General features: G+C 38.2%; 1 long non-coding RNA gene across 1 annotated transcript in view; it reads left to right on the plus strand.

Moving 5' to 3' along the window:
- The window catches only part of LOC141377661 (uncharacterized), a 66,594-nt gene that overhangs the window by 16,739 nt on the left and 27,667 nt on the right, over positions 1-22,188 (plus strand). The window contains exon 4 of the long non-coding RNA XR_012390149.1: positions 1,783-1,913. This is a non-coding gene — a long non-coding RNA (uncharacterized lncRNA). The remainder of the gene's footprint in view (positions 1-1,782; positions 1,914-22,188) is intronic.

A 22,188-nucleotide genomic window follows, 5' to 3' on the forward strand; every position in this document is an offset into this window, starting at 1 on the left:
CCTGTGTTGTCGTGGGTTTCCTCCGGGTGCTCCTGTTTCCCCCACAGTCCAAACACATGCGCTATAAGGGTGTTGCACTAAATTGGCTTTAGTGCATAAGTATGTGTGTGAATGTGAGAGTGTATGGGTGTTCCCCAGTACTAGATTACAGATTCCTTAAACCAGCCTAGGCTGGTTGGCTGGTTTTAGCTGGTTGACCAGGCTGGTTTTACAGGGGTTTTGGCCACTTCCAGGCTGGTTTCCAGCCATTTCCAGCCTGGTCTTAGCTGGTCAGGCTGGGAGATGACCAGCTAAAACTAGCTTGACCAGCCTAGCCAAGCTGGGAGTCCAGCCAAAACCAGCTATGTCCAGCTTAAACCAGGCTGGTCAAATTGGTTTTAGCTGGATTTGGCTGGTCATTTTCCAGCCTGACCAGCTTAGACCAGGCTGGAAATGGATGGAAACCAGCCTGGAAATGGCCAAAACCCCTCTATAACCAGGTTGGTCAACCAGCTAAAACCAGCCAACCAGCCTAGGGTGGTTCGAGCTGGATTTTTCAGCAGGGCTGGAAGGCCATCCGCTGTGTAAAACATATGTTGAAATAGTTAGTGGTTCCTTCTAGAGGTCTGCATTGTACTGTACCTCGTAAGCTGTACCTCGGGAGCTGCGGGACCCGACCAGGTTTTTTTGCGGTGCGGAAAAACATTTCGGATTAAAGCGCGGGAGCAGTCGGTAACTGGTGTAATTTTGGACAGGAGCAGGCGGTCTAACAATATCGCTCCAGACTTCCGAGCGAGCAAGCACGCGTATGTATGGGTGTGAATGAGAGAGCGTGATGCTGTGTTTAGCTTGTTTGTTGCTGTCTGTGTGTGTGTGTGTGTGTGTGTGTGTTTGTGTGTGTGTGTATGTGTGTGTGTGTGTGTGTGTGTGTGTGTGTGTGTGTGTGTGTGTGTGTGTGTGTGTGTGTGTGTGTGTGTGTGCGTGAATAAGAAAGAATGTGATGCTGTCTGTGTGTGTGTCACTTGTTTGTTGCTTTTGTGTGTATGTTTTTATACAGACAGTTTGTTATTGGCTGTCTGGACTCTGTATCGCTGGGTGGTTTTCGGTATTGTTCTCCCTCCCTCCCATTAGCGGGAACGGGCGTGGCGGGTAGAAAACGGGGTGGGTCAGGCAGCGGGACAACAAATGCTGAATATAAGCGGGAGCGTTCGGGTTCGGACTAAAACCTGACGGGAGCAGGCGGGAACGGGATTCAAAATTTAGTCCCGCGCAGATCTCTTGTTCCTTCCACTGTGGTGACCCCTGTTAAATAAGAGACTAACCTGAAGGAAAATTAATGAATGATATTCAATAATGAACTTGCATGTCATACTCACCTTATTTGAGCAGTTTAATCAAAATCCGGTGATGCTGTTGCTTATCTCGCTTACCAGCTGACCGCTAACCTCCGTATAGACTGCTTTTTTTAGCAGTTTGTCCAGTGGCGTGCCATGTATGTTGGCGGACTTCAAGCGCAAAGTGGAGTTGACCACTACGACGGGGTTCGAGTCTGGTGAAGAACAGCTCTAGAAAGCAGTTAAGACAAAAGCAAAAAAATAAAATAAACAAGTACATAACAGGGTGAGAATGGGGTAATATCTGAAAACGTTGGTCGGTTGGTCAGTCAGTCAGTCATTCAATGAATGGCACTTAACAACAGATAACTACAGTTAAATTTAAGATCTCAAAAAGCGTACACAGTGGCCTCTGGTGGATTTACAGGAGAACAGCAGGCACGAATGGCACTCGCAAGAGAAACTTGAGATCTGAAAAGGCATACACAACGGCCTCTAGTGGATTCACGAAAACAAAAACTGCAGAAAAATGTAGCTCCTGGGATGTATTTGGCGTTCTTCAGAAATGTATATAGGGGTACATATTCAGAATAAGCCTGGGTTGAGGTTTTTAGTTCTTGCAACCCCGAATCAGAAAAAGTTGGGACAGTATGGAAAATGCAAAAAAATAGAGTAAAATCATGAGGAACACAGTAAATATTGTTTGTTGCATTGTCTGCAATGAAAAACAAGTCAAAGTAAATTTTGCAATCACTACTTTACTTTTAATTTGTGTTGTCCATACTGTTCCAACTTCTTCTGATTTGGGGTTGTATTTTAGCTTCCAGCAATTACAAAAACACAGTGAGATGTTTATGAAAGCGAGCACATTCCATTTCATTCATTTCCGTCGCCCTTCCTATATGCTACCGTATGTAAACCTCGAAATCAGTTGATTTATGGGATGGTACTGTATGTGGCATGTGCTCCATAATGATTTTCCCTGAGTGACTTCCGCACTCTGATCTGAGTAAAAAATGGACACTTTGGAATTTGGCTGTGTGCTAAAAATGTCTGTCTGGGCACAACTTTATCACAGTTAACAGTTAGGATGTAATCAGATACTTTTCATTATACTCTCACCAGCCACTTTCCAGCTGCTCGTTAGTGCAAATTTGGCATTTAGGCATGTAGACCTGGGGTCCGTTCTTCGTACGTGGTTTACTCAGTTAGCTGGATTTGGATATTGACGATTTGACATGATCCAGGATCGTTTCGTTCTTCAAAGCTGATCCGAGAGTTGTTGTCATAGCAACAGTTCTGCTAGGTCAAACCTGATCGGGAGCAGGTTCAATTCATATAAACAGGATTAGATCGGCTCAGTTCAAGCAAAGATAAAACAGAAAGTATGTACCGAATTCTGATATTTTCTTACAGTTGTAGTTATATACACTTGGGAAAATAGTACATATTTTTTAACTATATATATAAAGTTATAGTCATTAATAAAATAAATAAAGTTATACATATTAATAAAACGTATGCAATCTGCACCCTCGAAATGAAAGTACAAAGACTGCCACCTGGTGGTGCAAAGAGAAAACTTATTGATATGAACTTTTTAAATCGCTTTAATACAAATTGTGTATAATAGAAATGCACAATATGTGACTTTTTAAAAGCAATAATACATTTATGCATGAACATGTTTTGATAGTTAATATGCCGGTGATTTGATGCTTCACAAAAGTTGCAGACGCCTTTACCAATATCCAAATGCTTTTGTAAACAACCAGTTATTCTTTACACCGATTAAAAAAATGGCTACTATAATAAAGAAAATCTTTTCTAAATGTTGAACTAAATACATTGATTTGGATTGAAATACATGATGAATATTTGACAAATGAAAGTGTAAAGCCTGCAGCTCACAACAAATGTGTTATTGCATGTCATATTTAACAAGCCGTTTACTGCTAATTTGATGTATTTTTGCTCACATGGATAATTGAATATTAATCAGATGATGTCATTACGCTGCTGTGCCGTCAGCCAATCGTTGCATTGCTGATCATGATTTCGAGGATCCATAGATCTGTCCTTCACAACACACGCAGCGATCTCAGATCAGTTCATCCAGACATTTTAATCTGATTCACGAAATTGTTTGAAGAACCAAATTAGCCAGAGATCAGTTATCAAGATTAAAAGATCCAGGATCTGCCAAATCATCTTAGATCATTTAAGCGAGGTACGAAGAACGGACCCATGGTCAAGATGATCTGCTGCAATTCATACCGAGCATCAGGATGGAGACGAAAAGGGATTTTGAACGTGGCATCCCACATAGAAAATGTTTTCTGGCCCAGCTCTGGGCCACACTATAACTTTTCCCTCACAAACTTTTCCCACACCACAAAGAATGACGGTTCTCATAACTTGATTAAATGCAAGGGCCACACATGGGCGATAACCGGCCCGAATCTCAGCCAATTTGTCACCCTTAACTGGCCCTGAACTGGGCCAAAACAGGTTTATTATTGGTATCGATTCTCAGCTATAAGTTCTTTGTAGGACTCAAACCCTCTTGTCGTGTTCAACACCTATCTCCGTCTCAAATACACTGACGTACATTGTGAGCTACTGGACAAACAGCAAAAAAGCCGTCCATATGGAGGTAAGCGGTCAGCTGGTAAGCAAGAAAAGGAACGGCGTCACACCGCCTTTCATTCATCAGAAACACCCAATTGAAGTCTGGCATTATCAGCTAATGAGCTGACGAGCTGAATCATGTGTGTTTGGATGAGTTAGACATTCAACATCTGCAGTGCCGTTCACTCAATCCCCCATGTCTCTTTCACTTCATTAACACATCTCCCACTGCTGGAAACTTTACCATCACGTTTAAGCAAGACTGGAAAACCCCATTACCAACACTCAATCCTACACCTGCTGAATATCTGCTCATTGTGACCCAATCTGTGGATATTTTCTGCTATTTTTCTAAACTCTGCAGACGTATGCAGAACGAAATTTGAGAGTATTCATTCATTCATTCATTCATTTAGTCACAGCGGAATGAACCAGCAGCTATTACAAAATATGTTTTATGCAACGGATGCCCTTCCAGTACTGGGAAACACCCACACACACTTATTCATACACACACACACATACACTACGGCCAATTTAGGTTATCCAATTCCCCTATAGCGCATGTGTTTGGACTGTGGGGGTAACCGGAGGAAACCCAGGCCAACACAGAAGAACATGCAAACTCCACACAGAAATGCCAACTGACTCAGCCGAGACTCAAACCAGCGACCTTCTTGCTGTGAGGTGACAGTGCTAACGACTGAGCCACCATGCCACCTCCAATATTCTCCTTATTATAATACAAATACTTTTACAAAATATATATTTTTGGTGTTCAATAGAAAATTAAAATGAAATGCTTTTGTGACAAGGAAGGGATGAGTATAAGATGCCAGAATCTTCATAAGTATGTATTTTAAGATTTAAATGTGTTAAAAACTGATTGTCATTCACATCCATACTATTTTTCTTTGTTTGTTTGTTTGTTTGTTTGTTTGTTTGTTTGTTTGTTTGTTTGTTTTCTTTTTGATCCCATTTTCAACATTCTTCCAAATATCAACATCGTGTTCAACTGAAAAAGGAAACGCAAAAAGTTTGGAACCACTTAAGTGAGCTTAAAGGGTCAATAATTGAGCATTTTTTGTCTTTCAATCTCTTTTTAAGAGTTCACACTTAGCTGATGATTGATAATAAAGTGTGTTTGGCATGCGTTCCTAAGGCCCCATTTACACTAGTGCGTTTTAGTTTTAAAACGGCGTTTTAGAATGAAAACGATCCGCGTCCACACTCGCGTTTTACCCAGCGTTTCTGAACTGCTCTCCGTCCACACCAAAACGCTGAAAACGCACATCACGTGACCACACACTTTGGCAAGCGCTGCAGCATTTCTACCCAGATGAGAGCTCTGCTGGTCGGACTTCTCATCAAGCATCTCCCGCTGGATCTAATCTCACTATATTTATTAAACGGGATATTTTATTCATCTTGTTGTCTTTATCTAACGACATATTCCCTGACTTTGGTCATTGGAATCTATTACTTGTTCTCAGGTAACGTGTTTTGGCTGAGCGCAAAGATAAGTTAATGATTAATGTAACCACGTAGCCTATTCTGTATATTGACTGATCGCTTGCCTTTATTTCCTATAATGTATAAACTTATTGTATGTTATACTTTTATAATGGCCATTATCGATTATTAAAACTGATATTCAGCAAAAGAGAGGGTATGTTTTGTATTTTCACTGAAATTGAAAGGAGGCAGTTATCGGCTCCGTTTTGTTATAAATATGCACACAGTGAAGATGACGCTCATGCAGCGCGACGCCTCAACATTTCTGCTGTCTGTTTAGTTGTTAACATTAAAATAAAAATAGGAAGTTCCTTATATCAAGTTTACATTTTATTGTTGAGAAAGTGAAACACGTAGCCAAGGTGATGTGAATGAAGTTATAAAGTACACTGTTGCCTGTGAAGATTTACTCGTGTCCTCGGTATGTTTTCCATTTCAAACTGAGAAGAAGAGATGCAGCCTTGATCAAACTAGCGAAGTCTGAACTTACACGGAGAAGATTCAGGACTGAACTGTGTGTGTTAGGCTACTTACGAATTACGGTACATGACTGGACCAAATCTGGCTTCCAGACAAGGGCCAAACACGGACCATATCTGGGCCAAGTCTCAGCCAAGTTAATAACTCATAACTGGGCCTGAACTGGGCCAGATAGGTTGGTGTGTCACGATTGCAATGAAATTGATAAACCCATGGAGTGATGCGCTTTAGGCACACTATGGGCACGCTTTTTCTCAAAGTGACCTGATTGGTAGAATTTTTTTTCTTTACTCAAAAATGATTTTAGTGTATTTTAAATGTGGGTCAAGACTGGCCAAACTCACATGGCCCACTTATCAAATTTTTAAATCTGGGCCAAATACTACGTTTTTCATCTGGCCCAAATCTTGTGTGCCACTTAAAAACGGTGCCACCTCTGCCAAACCTGGGCCATGTTTGGCCCACATGCTGTATGCCAGTGCCAGATTTTGCCAAATCTGGGCCAGAATTCTTTGCTACTAGGGTAATTGTTTTGCACTTCCCGGCCACCATAGTATGAACTAACAATTGCGATCATTTTAAGAAAAAATATCATATTAGCAAACCTAGAAGTACACTTATCATCATCATCTGCTCTCTGTACGCAAACAACCGCAGGTTCATAGTACATTCAAGACCTTGAGTTTCCAGATTTGTGCACCTCCTATTGTTTTCACTATTCCTGAAAACAGGAGGCCGTGTTCCCAAAACTGATGCAGCCAAGGCGGCCTTTGAGAAAGTTTTTCTTTTAAAGGATCCAGAGGTCTGTTGCACTTTATGCCAAGCGTTCTGATTCACTCAGGAAAAGGTGTTGCCAAATAATCTGACCGATGGATCATTTCTGTTGCTTTCACAATGAGTGTTTATCAACAAATGCAACAATAAACACAATAACGGCACCGGCGAGTCGAGGTCATCGCATCCACTGTGTATGCAAACACTGTGATCCGGAGACAACGCTGAAAAATATTTTGCAGAGGTTCTCTAAAAATATTCTGCCTCCAAAGAATAAGCTTTGCCCTCGGAGTGCATCGAGTTCAGAAAATAGTGGAGGAATCAACCCTTTCCGAATGTTTTTAAAGTGTGATAAGGTTTCAAAAAAGGTCTTTGGTGTTGTATTCTGTTTAATCAGCCAGATATCATCACAGTTATGAAAATATACATAGAATATCCAGACAAACTGCACCATGTGTTGTCTTGAAATATTGAGATTTGTAGTTCTTGCATTCCATATAGAGAAATGTGTAAGGGTTACGTTGGGTTAGGGTTAGGGTTAAGGGTTGTCCACACCTGTACAATTTTTGCATTTTGCTTTCATTTTGTTTTCAATTGACTTTGAAGAAAAACCTAAGAGGAAATTGTCCTGGTGTGTATACAGCCTTTTGGATCCTTTTTTTAAATGCTACTTTTTTTTCTAATAGTCCAAATACACTAATTACATTCATTATTAATTAGCACTAGTCTTTAGTGTTATATTGGCCCAGATATCATTATATGTATGAAATTATACATAGAATATCCAGACAAACTGCTTCAATTTGGCTATTTCTACATCATGTGTTGATTTGTAGCATTGAGCTTTGTAGTTCTTGCATTCCATATAGAGAAATGTGTAAGGGTTACGTTGGGTTAGGGTTAGGGTTAAGGGTTGTCCACACCAGGACAATTTTTGCATTTTGCTTTCATTTTGTTTTCAATTGACTTTGAAGAAAAACCTAAGAGGAAATTGTTCTGGTGTGCATACAGCCTTTCGGATCATTTTTTTAAATGCTACTTTTTTTTTTCTAATAGTCCAAATACACTAACTACATTCATTATTAATTAGCACAAGTGTCTTTAGTGTTATATTGGCCCAGATATCATCATATGTATGAAATTATACATAGAATATCCAGACAAACTGCTTCAATTTGGTTATTACAACATGTGTTGATTTGTAGCATTGAGCTTTGTAGTTCTTGCATTCCATATGGAAAAATGGGTTAGGGTTACGTTGGGTTAGGGTTAGGGTTAAGGGTTGTCCACACCAGGACAATTTTTGCATTTTGCTTTCATTTTGTTTTTTAATTGACTTAGAAGAAAAACCTAAGAGGAAATTGTTCTGGTGTGCATACACAGCCTTTTGGATCATTTTTTTAAATGCTACTTTTTTTTTTCTAATAGTCCAAATACACTAACTACATTCATTATTAATTAGCACAAGTGTCTTTAGTGTTATATTGGCCCAGATATCATCATATGTATGAAATTATACACAGAATATTCAGACAAACTGCTTCAATTTGGCTATTTCTACATCATGTGTTGATTTGTAGCATTGAGCTTTGTAGTTCTTGCATTCCATATAGAGAAATGTGTAAGGGTTACGTTGGGTTAGGGTTAGGGTTAAGGGTTGTCCACACCAGGACAATTTTTGCATTTTGCTTTCGTTTTGTTTTCAATTGACTTTGAAGAAAAACCTAAGAGGAAATTGTCCTGGTGTGTATACAGCCTTTTGGATCATTTTTTTAAATGCTACTTTTTTTTCTAATAGTCCAAATACACTAACTACATTCATTATTAATTAGCACAAGTGTCTTTAGTGTTATATTGGCCCAGATATCATCATATGTATGAAATTATACATAGAATATCCAGACAAACTGCTTCAATTTGGCTATTTCTACATCATGTGTTGATTTGTAGCATTGAGCTTTGTAGTTCTTGCATTCCATATAGAGAAATGGGTTAGGGTTACGTTGGGTTAAGGTTAGGGTTAAAGGTTGTCCACACCTGGACAATTTTTGCATTTTGCTTTCGTTTTGTTTTCAATTGACTTTGAAGAAAAACCTAAGAGGAAATTGTTCTGGTGTGCATACACAGCCTTTTGGATCATTTTTTTAAATGCTACTTTTTTTTTCTAATAGTCCAAATACACTAACCACATTCATTATTAATTAGCACAAGTGTCTTTAGTGTTATATTGGCCCAGATATCATCATATGTATGAAATTATACATAGAATATTAAGACAAACTGCTTCAATTTGGCTATTTCTACACTGAAAAAAAATTATTCAGAGATGACTCCTTGGATTTACTACATTTTTTAACGTAAAGGGGTTGTAAACAATTTATCTATGTTGAATTTAAACAAACAAATTAAGTTGAATATTAATAAACTTAATTTGTTTGTTTAAATTCAACACAAATAAATTGTTTGCAACAGTTCTGCATGCAACACTTTTTTCAGTGTACATCATGTGTTGATTTGTAGCATTGAGCTTTGTAGTTCTTGCATTCCATATAGAGAAATGGGTTAGGGTTACGTTGGGTTAGGGTTAGGGTTAGGGTTAAGGGTTGTCCACACGAGGACAATGTTCGCATTTCGTTTTCATTTTGTTTTTAAATGACATTGGCAAATAACTATAGTGAAAATAGTCTTGATGTGCACAGGGCTCTTTGGTACAAGTTATTAAATACTACTTTTTGAATAAACAATCCAAATACGTTCATTACATTCATTATTAATTGGCTTTGGTGTTTTAAACTGTTTAATTGCACAGATATTTTCATAGTTATGAAAATATACATGGAATATCCAGATAAACAGCTTAAATTTAGTTAATTCTGCATCATGTGTTGATTTGTGATATTGAGCTTTGTAGTTCTTGCATTTCATATAGAGAAATAGGTTAGGGTCACATTAAGGGTTAAGAGTTGTCTACAATCTACAATAGGATGAACTAAATTGCCTGTAGTGTATGAGTGTGTGTGAATGTGAGAGTGTATGGGTATTTACCAGTACCGGGTTGCGGCTAGAAAGGCATTCGTTTCATAATACAAATGCTGGAATTTATGAACCCTGATGAATAAGGGACTAAGCCGAAGAAACATGAATGAATGAATAAATCTCAAAGCATTAGTAATTCATTCCTTAATTTTTTATTTATTTTTTTGGCTTAGTCCCTTTATTAATATGGGGTCGTGACAGCGGAATGAACCGCCAACTTATCCAGTATGCGTTTTGCGCAGTGGATACCCTTCCAGCTGCAACCCATCTCCGGCATCCATACAGACTCATACACTACAGACAATTTAGCTCACCCAATTCACCTGTACCGCATGTCTGTGGACTGTGGGGGAAACCGGAGCACCCGGAGTAAACCCACGCCAACACAGGGAGAACATGCAAACTTCAAACGGAAAAGCCAACTGACCCAGCCGAGGCTCGAATCAGCGACCTTCTTGCTGTGAGGCGACAGCACTACCTTCTGCGCCACTGCGACGCCTACAAAGTCAAAGCAGAAACATTTCTGATTGGCTACTATTAAAAATAGAGGCACTTCACACTTTATTTTGATGGCCCATTTTAGTATTAGTCGACTGTCTGTTTAATAGCTGTTGATACTGCTCCTTCAACAGACATTTAACTGACTATAAGAAACTTTACATGTCAACTTACACTAACCCCAACCCTAACCAAAACAGTCTACTTATAATCTAATCAGAATTTATCGGTATGTAGATGCACTAGCACTTAAATTCAACAAACAAACAAACCATCAAAATAAAGTGTGACCCAAAAGTCAGATCCCGCTCGATTCCAGCACTGGTTTAGGGGTGAGGTTTAGGGGCATGCATACTTTAAAATTAATATAATTGAATCAAATTGCATGAATTCATACAAATTTTTCAGACAATACGTAACATAGTTACGTTTTATTGTGAGATTGGGCTGGAATTTAGCGTAATAATGAAGCATTATGTCTCTGAATACTACTGCAAATAGTGTCTCGGACCACACTTTCTTGCCAAAGAGGATGCGTAACTCGGGAGCCAACATAAACAAATAACAATGTCTCCCAACTGAATAGCCTTACAACCATGTTATGAGCTGAACACAGCAGATGTTGCTAATGGGTGAATTCCTGAAAGCCTTGTGTCTTGCGTAACCTCGCCAGGATTCCTACGCAAAGTCTTACACCCCTTCAGATTTCCAGACAATGTGTTAATACACAATGGATGGAAGTGGTTTATATGTAAGCAAGCCCGTCAAATTTGTTTGATTAAAGTGTATCTGCTTTTCGCATTAAACCTACGTCAGGAGACATTTCCAGGGTATAAATAACCAGCGTGCACCTTCTGATGAAGGACAGGCTGCCTCATCACATGAGAATGTAATTCGATTTCCAGCAGAAGGGAAAAGAAATACAATATTTCTTTATGCAAAACAATGGCAGACAAACAATAGAATGTCATCCCTGTGCAATGATAATATTTTAGCTCATCAGACTGAAACTGGCGAACACTGAACAAGCATCGTGTCAAAGTATAACCTTTTATTCATTAATTATTAGTGCTTTAGTGTTTCATTTATTAATTTAGCATATGGGCGACGCGGTGGAGCAGTAGATAGTCACCTTACAGCAAGAAGGTTGCTGGTTCGAGCCTTGACTGGGTCAGTTGGTGTTTCTGTGTGGAGTTTGCATGTTCTCCCCGAGTACACGTGGGTTTCCATCACAGTCCAAAGACATGCGGTACAGGTAAATTGGGTAGGCTAAATTGTCCGTAGTGTGTGATTGTGAATGAGTGTGTATGGATGTTTCCCAGAGATGGGTTGCAGATGGAAGGGCATCTGCTATGTAAATCATGTGATGGATAAGTTGGCAGATTATTAACGACTAAGCTAAAAAGAAACTGAATGAATGAATCTAGCATATGGTTAAATCCCAAAACCTAAAACTAAATAAAAAATAAGAGACTTAGGGCTCTGTTTTAACAATCTAGGCACAAAGTCTAAAGCACATGGCGCGAAAACATTAAGAGCGTGTCTGAAGCCACTTTTTCTATTTTAAGGATGGAAAAATATGGTTTAGTCTGACAGAGTTGTTCTTATTGGGCCCTATCATACACCCAGAGCAATACAAAATGTGTTGGGTGTGATTTGTTGCTATTTTCAGACCAGCGCAACCCTAATTTTCATGTTTTGCACCACATTGTTTAAATAGCAAATCCATTTGCACCACCATGTGGAATTTTTTCACCTGTGGGGTTTTGGAGACGTCTGCATCAGCATATGTGGATAAGAACAGGACGTGTGTTCAGATATAACTACGTTTTTTACCACACTTCATTATTATTGTTCATTTGTTCCTTTGCTGGAGATTAGAACTGAATTTAGAAATAGTTTTGACACTAATCTTTGCGCTTGACAAACGAAATTAAGTATGTCGGATAATGGATGTCCTCAGTGGAGTGAGTTAAAGTAAAAAGTAAAAAAAAAACAGTAAAAAGTTAAAGTAAAGGAGTAAAGAGTAAAAGTAAAGTAAAGAGGCCCAATGGACGAGGCTCGTTCTTTATGCTTGATCTGCAGATGCTCTGTTTACTGTTTTCTCGATAGTGGACGTTGCTGGAGACTACGAATTATGTAGCCGGAGGTACGCATGGCTGCATTTATTTTTTAAGCGAACACTACGGGGCGGTATGACGCTGTTCCTTTTCACGCTACTGACTGACCAAGTACCTCTGTGTGGAGGGCTTTCCCGCAGCAACCAGTTTGTCCAGCTAGCTCGTTGTGTACGTCGGCTGACTTGAGACCCAGAAAGGAGCTGACCACGACGATGATGCCAACGACCAGGTTCGAGTTTGGGGAAGAGTGGTTCCAGAAATCAGGTGAGAGAAAAACAGAAACCAAAAAATAATGTGAACAAGTTCATACCAGGGTAAGAATGTGGTAAAACCTAAAAACGTGGTAAAAATCAGACGAGGGCTTTTCTTTTTCTGGACAGCTTTTGTAAATTGTTGGTTGGATTTAGGTCAATCGGTAAAACTGGTTTGGTTCATGGAAGGAAGAGGGTGGGTCAGCCGATTGGCCGGTCGCCCAGTCAATCATTCACTCAGTCAGACAGACAGTCATTCGACAGCGGCCTCTGGTGGGTTTACAGGAGAACGGCTCACTCGCGAGAGACATTTGAGCCTGGTTTGAGAAGGTCACTGGTTCGAGTCCCAGCTGGAACAGTTGGCATTTCTGTGGGGAGTTTGCTAAAACACATGCTGGAATAGTTGGCGGTTTATTCCACTATGGCAACCTCTGAAATAAAGGCTAAGCCGAAGCAAAATGAATGAATGTTTTGCTAAATTAAACACTTACCTTTCAAAGATATGCAAGTTGTAGAATGTTTAAATTAAAAAGTTAATCTTAGTCACACTTTATTTTAAAGTACAATTCTTACTTTAACTATGGTATGCCTCCACAAATCCTCCTAATTTGCTGCTAATTAATAGTTTTTTAGATATAGTTGGGTTTAGGTATTGGGTAGGTTTATGGTTAAGGATGATTTCCCAAATGATGTTAAACAGATTCAGGAGTTTTTCACAGTATTTCCTATAATATTTTTTCTTTTGGAAAAAAAGTCTTATTTGTTTTATTTCGGCTAGAATAAATCAGTTTTAATATTTTTATTACCATTTTAAGCTCAATATTATTAGCCCACTTAAACAATATTAGTTTCGGACTGTCTGCAGAACAAACCACTGTTATACAATGACTTGCCTAATTACCCTAACATTACCCTAATTAACCTAGTAAAGCCTTTAAATGTTGCTTTAGACAAATATTTAATATTCGTCTAGACAAATAATATATACTGTCATCAAGGCAAAGATCAAAGAAATCTATAATTAGTAAGGGTGTCACGATCCTCCAAATCCTCGATTCGATTACATTTTCGATTCTAAAGGCACGATTCGATTTTCGATTATGAATAATTAATTAATTAATGACCAATTAATTATTTGTAGCCTACCGTTTAAACTACCTGACCTGCATGGTCTTTGTTTTACCCATAAACAAATCATACAGTAAATGAATAAAGGCAAGATACACACATGATTACCACCTGTCAATCACTTTTTCTGCGGGACTCGTGAATAGGCAGTGATCTGTGTCGTTATAATGGCGTCGGTAAAAAAGACGCACAACCAACAGGAACCAGCCAACAGTATCTGAGGTGTTCGCTAAAATGACTAAGCACAAGTGAGTGAAAGATTGAAGCAGTCCTCTGACTGCCTGGACCTGCTGTCTGGAGCGCATGGCTGTGTGTGCGTCTGTGTGTGTGTGGTCACGTGATGTGCATTTTCAGAGGTAGAGAGGAAGGAGGGCTGCTCAGAAATGCTACACGCCACTGTGGATGTCAAATCGTTGTCGTTCTAAAATGCCATTTAAAAACAAAGACGGTGTAAACAGGGCCTGAGTGTGTACTTTTCGCGAGCGGATTTGCAACGCGGGCGGAGGATCGCGATGCCGGTGTTGTCTATCGCACAAACCGTACGTAATGCGTACATAGCAGAGCTTGCAAAACTGTGTTTTTTTTGTCGACAACATTAACGTTGTCAACATAACTCACTGGAAATCCAAAATGCTGCCACACCGGCGACTTCATTGAAAGAGGAGAGGGTTTAAGCTCTGTCGACGGGTCTCCTGTGTCTGCAGTTTAACAAGCACTTCAACAAGCCTGTTTTTTTCCCGCTTGGCAAGCCAAGCTGACATGGGGGCGTGGCAGCATCGACCATTCTATTTTTTGATTCAATAATCGATAATCGATTAAAAATTGAAATCGTGACACCCCTAGTAATTAGAAATGAGTTATTAAAACTATTATATTTAGAAATGTGTTGAAAAAATCTTTTTGTTAAACAGAAATTGGGGGAAAATATAGGGAGGCTAATAATTCTGACTTCAATTGTATTTAAACTCTTAGAGTTACTTAAAATATTGAAATGTAACATTAATAAGACATCAGATGCAATCAACTGTGAGAGGGCTTATAGCTGTGAAGTGTTGGCAGACTAAATACAGGTTCAAAGGACACAATGAATTTCCTCAAGTATATTTTGCCCAAGAGATATGAAGCTGCCAAGAGACGAAAGCGGCGGACGGCTTCCCTTCCCATGCCCACACCCCTGAAGTGTGCCAGTTCTATTAAAAAAATCCCAGAGCAAATGTTAAAGTCATAAGTGTGATGCAGCTGTGGCTGTTGAGCATTCGTTCATTCATTTTCTTTTGTCTTAGTCCCTTATTTATCAGGGGTCACCACAGCAGAATGAACCACCAACTATTCTGACATATGCTTTATGCAGTGGATGATAACAAGTCAAGTTAGTATTTGTTGTTCCTAAAACTTGGATAGGAGACACGACTTTTGTCAGGTAGTGTATATGCATCAGCAAGAATACTAATGTCTCATTTAATATCATTCGATTCTTACATTTGTTTGTGCAGGGATTTATTTTGACAGCTGCTGCAGCATAAGGCTTGCAAAGATCCGCCAACGTATTCAGGGGCGCACAGAAAAAGAGTTTACGCTATTTGCATGCTAGATGCAGCTTACGGTTCATAAATTCAAGTGCAAATTAGACAGAGACTACCGGTGAGAATAATCAGCCAATGAGACGTGGACGTAATGACGTGACAACAGAAATAGATTCGCAGAAACTGAAAAAAGAGCATCACTTGGGAAACCAATTACTCCTGTTTCTCTTTCTATGTGGCCATCAAGGGCTTTTCAAGGGAAGGAAGCAATCTGGAAGCTACTTCCCTCAATTGTATATGTCTTCTTCTAGCGAACAGAAGATGCAGCAGAGGGTAAGAGCAAAGCCAAAGCCGTGATCGTTCTTAGCTTCACCATTTATTTATTTTTTTTATAGTTAATTTTGTTGTTCAATGTCATTTAATTCACATGTTTTCTCACAGTCAGATGAATAAAAAACAATTGAGAACTGTAAATTGGTAAAAGAATCAAACTATTCCAAAACAATCTGTAGTTCTATTTGGACAGTAATAGATTATTCAACGCTATCTCATGCCTGTTGGTAACTTTTTGATTTAGTGGCTAATCCCAGCCCACACACAACGGCATAACACATTAAAGAACTACAAACTAGCCACTTTGGCTGGTTGAAAATAGTTTGGATGATAATTCTCAAAAGCAGGGTTTGACAATAATGCATGCAAAGGCGATTTTAGAATTGAGAAGCAACACGACTCTGTTCGCGCGAGCAATAGAAAGCAGGTGAATACCGAATGAGAGGATAATCAATTGCGCTAACAGCTGTTTAAAACACGTGCGCGCTCCCGTTTCCTTGCGTTGAGCAACTATGTCTAGAAACATAACTGACTCTTTCAAATAGACTAGACAAAGCGATGCTCATGCACCCACAGTCTTGCTGCTTTCAAGAGCACCAGATTTGTCTTTTTGTAGGCAGCACCGGCTGCTTTTGCTTTAACTACTCTTTGAGCAAATTATTTATGGGTCTAACGTTAACTGTGTGTGTGTGATCATCCTTTCATTATCACAAGGAATGTTTTTCACCTGCTTTTTTTTTTGCATTAATATGGTTTAACTATCATTTTTTACAATAACATTGCTTTAATGGGAGATTAACTCCCTATTTATGTGTAGTTAACTGGTGATCTGGGATTTTTAGCCAGGTCAGGTTAGTGTGCATATGTTTTGTTAAATAAAAAGTAGAGTATACAGCTATACTTTGCTTGTTTTGGCACATTTAAAATTTGTGGCTAAGAAATAATTAATTGTTTGTTTGGTGTGGTCAGAGATAAGTTTGGTAAATCCTTCATTTTGAGCTCTGAAAATTATGTGAAATAAAAGCTAATTGTAATACTATGAAATTTGCTCATGATTATTGAGCAAGCTCTTACACGACACACAACATGTGAAATGAATGAGGAGGCATGTGGAAATAATGTAAAATGTAAATCAAGTAATTTTTAGCATGTCAAAGTCATATTTATGTGTATAAAATATATTTTCCCAACAATAAAATTGTGGCTTGTGAAAATAGCGAGTGGCTAGTAGTGTTGGAAAACTACTAGCCACAGCGGCTGGTGATCAAAAAAGTTAATGTCAAGCCCTGATTACAAGTACTCAGCTTTCTTCAAAAGATCTTAGGTCCCACTTTATATTAAGTGTCCTTAACTACTATGTACTTGCATCAAAAAACAAATACAATGTACTTACTGTGTTTATAATGTATTTGAGAACACTTGTGGTGCTCTTGAGTTGGGATAGGGTTGGGTTATGGACAGGTTTGGTGGTATGGGTAGGTTTAAGGGTGGGTTAAGGTGTAGGAAATGATCAGCAGTGTATTTACAAATGTAATTACAAAAGTTAATTACAGATGTAAATACATACAGGTATTTAATCAAGCATAAGTACACAGTAAATACATGTATTTACACAATAAGTACATTGCAACAAACTATTAAATCCTGTGTAAGTACATATTAGTTAAGCCCACTTAATATAAAGTGGGACCAGATCTTCTTTTACTTTTGTGTTCAACAGAAGCCTTGAAACAAGTAAAATATGAGTAAATGATGACAGAATTTTCATTTTTGGCTGAACTATCCCTTTAGGTGCATTGCACACTGTCCAAAATGTTCATCCAACATTTTTGCATGTTAAAAAATAAATACAACCTCACGTTTGTGTCTTCACAAGCAAGTTTCACAAGCAAAGAAATGAAAATGCCACAGATTTCCTAAAATAAACCTTGAATTTCAGGAAACCCTGTGCAGCTCTATGATAAAGAGGTGAAACTCTTCTTAATCTCCCTGCATTGGTATATGATGGACACATTATTGCTTGAATTGACTCTGATTTATTGTGTTTTTTTTTTGGTTTGTTTTTTGCAACAGGTTAATTAGTACACATCTAATATAAAATGTGCAAGGTTTCTGTGCAGGACTAAGAATTAAAAAACTGACTTAAATCAGAAAGTGGCTCTTATGAAGCACATTTGAGGATCTCACATATAAACGTTATCATCTGACTGAGCACATGTGAGTGGATCATGTGAGACGCGTAGTTCTGGGTTCGTATTTAACTCAGTAGTCCACCGTGAAATTATCTCCATCCGAAAGCATGTGTTTAATCACTGTGGCGCTATGGAGATTTCCTTTTTTACAGAAGTCCCTTTGAGTAACAATTACCATGTGAATTGTACTTATAAGCAGTGGTGTAGTCCTAGAAAAAAAGGTGGTGCACTATTACACCCGACACAAATTTTAAATGAAAGTAGGCAAAGAAATGACGAAAGTCAATGTTTCGTCGATTCATTGAATATATATATATATATATATATATATATATATATATATATATATATATATATATATTTTTTTTTTTTTTTTTTTTTTTTTTTTTTTTTTACTTCAGTTACCTGTATTTAAGTTAACTCAAAAGGGCCTGTGCATGCATGGAAAGACAGCTTTTTAGCTTTCTTTCTTTACTGGCTTATTACTTTAGATTTTATAGGTTCCTTTAAACATCAATCAGCAATTATTTTTAATTGTCACATTCGTGCATGCTTGTTTTAAACCAAACTATTAGGAGTCTGTCTTCTGTTGTCGCTATTATTTACTAGTGGTTACCCTTTTAAATCGCACATTGTTACGATATTTATGAGTAGTGTTTGCCTAATTGTTTTTTAGTGTTATATACGGTATAGTGTCGTTCACTAGCGGCACAATTAAGACAAATGTGAAATACTGTTTTACAGGGGCGATTTTAGGATTTTAATTTTAGGGTGGATCAGGATCAGATCCTTTTGGGTTAAACAAAGAAAAATGTGTCATATATTTAAGTAAGAATTGTAAGGAATAGGCACATCTTAACAAATTAAGTTGTGAGTTGAAAATAAAACCCTTTTGGTATACAGTTAAAGAGGACGCAAATCCATGTAAATTAGGGAAGTTTAATCAGAAAAACAAGTGAGTATACTGAGGGTATACTCAATTATTGATCCTCAGAAGTGGTAATACCCAAACAGCTCATCGAAAAAAGTAAGCATACTGAGTATACGTGCGTATAGCAAGGACTACACCACTGCTTATACGTAAGTGTATTAACACACACTCTAAAAAATGCTGGGCTGTCAAAGCCAAATGTTGGCTCAAATATCAACAAACTCTTACACTTTATTAAAAAATAATGGTTGGGTTTGTCAATATTTGATCCAAATGATGGGTTACATCCACCCAGCATTTTTTTTTTGACTGAATGCATATTATAGTTGTGTGTTACATTCATACCCCCAATTCACTAAGTGAAGTTTATTTATAAACACATTTCGAGAGGATCACGTGCTTTTGATTGTTCACAGCTGTTCCGACTTTAGCTAATAACTGATTATCCTATCAGACGATCCTTAACTCACTATAAATACCCAGACTTTTCTCATCTCAATATCTTCGTCTTGAAGAAACCCCCCCACCCAACCCTACTTTCCCTCCTTTCAAACGGGCGTCACAGTGGCCAGCGATTAGCTCTGTTGCCTCACAGCAAGAATGCCCCTGGTTTAACTCCTTTCCAAACCAGACGGCATTTCTGTGCAGAGTTTGCTAGTTCTCCCCGTGGTCACGTGGGTTTTCCCCGGGTCCTCTGGTTTCCTCCCACAGTTCGAAAACAAGCACTCTAATCAATTAATTCAAATATTTTAGCTAAACTCTGAGTACACTTGCAACATCCGTATCTGACACTTAGCTACAATAAGCAAGAGGGGGAGTCATCGAGATCTACCTGAGCTCAAACTCCCCTCTCGCCTAGGGAGCCCAGGGCTCGAGGATCTTTTAAGCATAACTAGCCTTATTATCAATCATCAGCTAAGTGTGAACTCTTGAAATTGGATATTAATCATTTCTGAATATGGAGATTTTTCTTTTACAGAAGTCCCCATGAGTAACAATTACCATCCAAATTGGATTAATTAGTATTTAAACACACTCTAAAAAATGCTGAGCTGTCAACTCCAAATGTTGGGTCAAATATGGACGAACGCAACCACTGAGTTGATTTTGTCCAATTAAATTTAAACTACACATTTTTTAACCTAATCGTTGGTTTTGTCCATGCTTGACCCGAATGTTGGGTTACAACAACAAAGGAATGCACACATATTATGTAACCGCACACATGTTATATAAATGCATGTTATGCTCACACAGTGAGTTCAAATTTATACAATTCAGTAAGTTGGATTTTAATGATTTCTGAATTAGCACCCTCTAAAAAATGCTAGGTTTTTATAACCCAACGTTGGGTCAAATATGGACTTAACCATTGGGTTAAAAAATATATATTTATTAAATATAAATGACACTTTTTTTAAACTGAAAGGTTTAGACACCTTTGTCATAAATGGTATTACTTTTATTTTTTGAAATCATTATTATTATTATTACTATTCTGACTTGTCCTGTTATCTTTCCATTATCATTATTACAAGTATTTATACCATTATCATTATTAAGGTTGCAGTTGTTGTAGTTGTAGCGGTAGTAGTTGTAGTAGTAGTAGTAGTAGTTGTAGTTGAAGTAGTAGACAGTGTAATAGTATCGATTGTTATTGAGTAATTGTTACGGAGATTTTTGAAGTAGTAGTTCATGTAAGTAGTAGCAGAAGTAGTAATGGTGTGGTAGTTACAGTAGTAGTAGTAGTCGTTGTTGGTGTAGTAATATCAGTAGTAGATGTTGTTGATGTAGATGTAGTAGAAGTGATTGTGGTGGTGGTAGTAGCAGTAGTAGTAGTAGTAGCAGTAGACGTTGTTGTATTAGTTGTAGCAAACGCTATAGTAGTATCAGTAGTGGTAGTCGTTGTAGTAGTATCAGTATTAGTAGACACTTTAGTAGTAGTAGTCGTGGTTGTGGCTGTAGTAGAAGCAGTAGTAGTTGTAATATAAGTAACTTTTTGTAGTAGTAGTTTGTGTAGCACTTGTGATTTATTATTATTGTTGTCAGTTATTACTGTTGTCCTTTCTTTCTTTTTACTCTCATATTTACTGTCATACATTAATAAGCATTGTTGTTACTCCCTACCTCTGACTGGTTTCTTTCTATATGTTTTATCTATATCTGTGACACTTGCTTCATTTATTGACTTATTGTTCCTTATGTATGTACTCTGACCTGTCCACCAAGTTACCTTTACATGCATACACACACTCACACACACACACTCACGCACATACCAGTACATGACTATATTGTTGTTGTTTTTGTTTTGTTTTTGTTTCGTTGCTTTGTATTTGTTATTTGTTGACGTTTTCTTGTATTTGTATGATTTTTGCATATTCTAATAAAAAAATAAAATAAAAAAAAAACTGAAAGGTTGGGTTTGCAATATGTGGCCAAGCATTGGGTTAATAAAACCCAGTATTTTTGTAATTGCACGTTACGTTATATATATGGCCACTTTATTAGGTACGCCTTTCTAGTACCATGTCGGACACCCTTTTGCCTTCAGAACTGCCTTAGTCCTTCGTGGCATATATAACAAGGTACTGGAAATATTCCTCAGAGATTTTGCTCAATATTGACATGATAGCATCCATGAAGCCACTCTCTCGTTCCACCACATCCCAAAGGTGCTCTGTTGGAATCTGGTGACTGTGGAGGCCATTTGAGTACAGTGAACTCATTGTCATGTTCAAGGAACCAGTCTGAGATGATTCACGCTTTATGACATGGTGCGTTATCCTGCTGGAAGTACAGTACAGTACATTTCGTTGACACGATGCTCAATTGGTACTAATGGGCCAAAAGTGTGCCAAGAAAATATCCCCCACACCATTTCGTCACCAGAAGAAAAGATGTAAAAAAATAAATAGAAAAACTGAACAAACTTCTTATAACATGGAAGTGAAGATGGAGTCAAAAAATATTGATCAGAAGAATCAAGGAATTTTGAAAGGAAATTTGGGCGGACCCAATATAAGCCCGAGGGCTATTCCATAACTTCCATACCTGTGAATGCATGATCACGTTGTCTGCACCATGCAGATTAGATATGTAAAAGCAACAATTTTAAAGTCTACACAGCATCTTAGTTCCCTGAACAGACGGCTAATAATGGGACATTGTTCCTGTTGTGAAAACCTATTCAGTTCTTCTTGGCAACAGCGGTAGACAGGAAGTGCCAAATCAACACGGTAACCTTGACATTAACTGACCGTTTGTCTGCGTTTCAAAGAAGCGCCTTTTCTGAGCCGCACTCGTCTTTGCAGAAGTTACACACACAGGAAACGGAGTCAGCAGGAGATTAAAAGACACACTTGCGGTAGAAATGAGAGTCAGTGGAAGTGTTTGTTCAATCTCACTGCATTTGAGTGAAAGCTTGCTGTAAACACCTTTCACTACAGCACAAACCACAGAT

This window comes from Danio rerio, chromosome 2 (genome assembly GCF_049306965.1).
Source record: "Danio rerio strain Tuebingen ecotype United States chromosome 2, GRCz12tu, whole genome shotgun sequence".
NCBI lineage: Eukaryota > Metazoa > Chordata > Actinopteri > Cypriniformes > Danionidae > Danio > Danio rerio.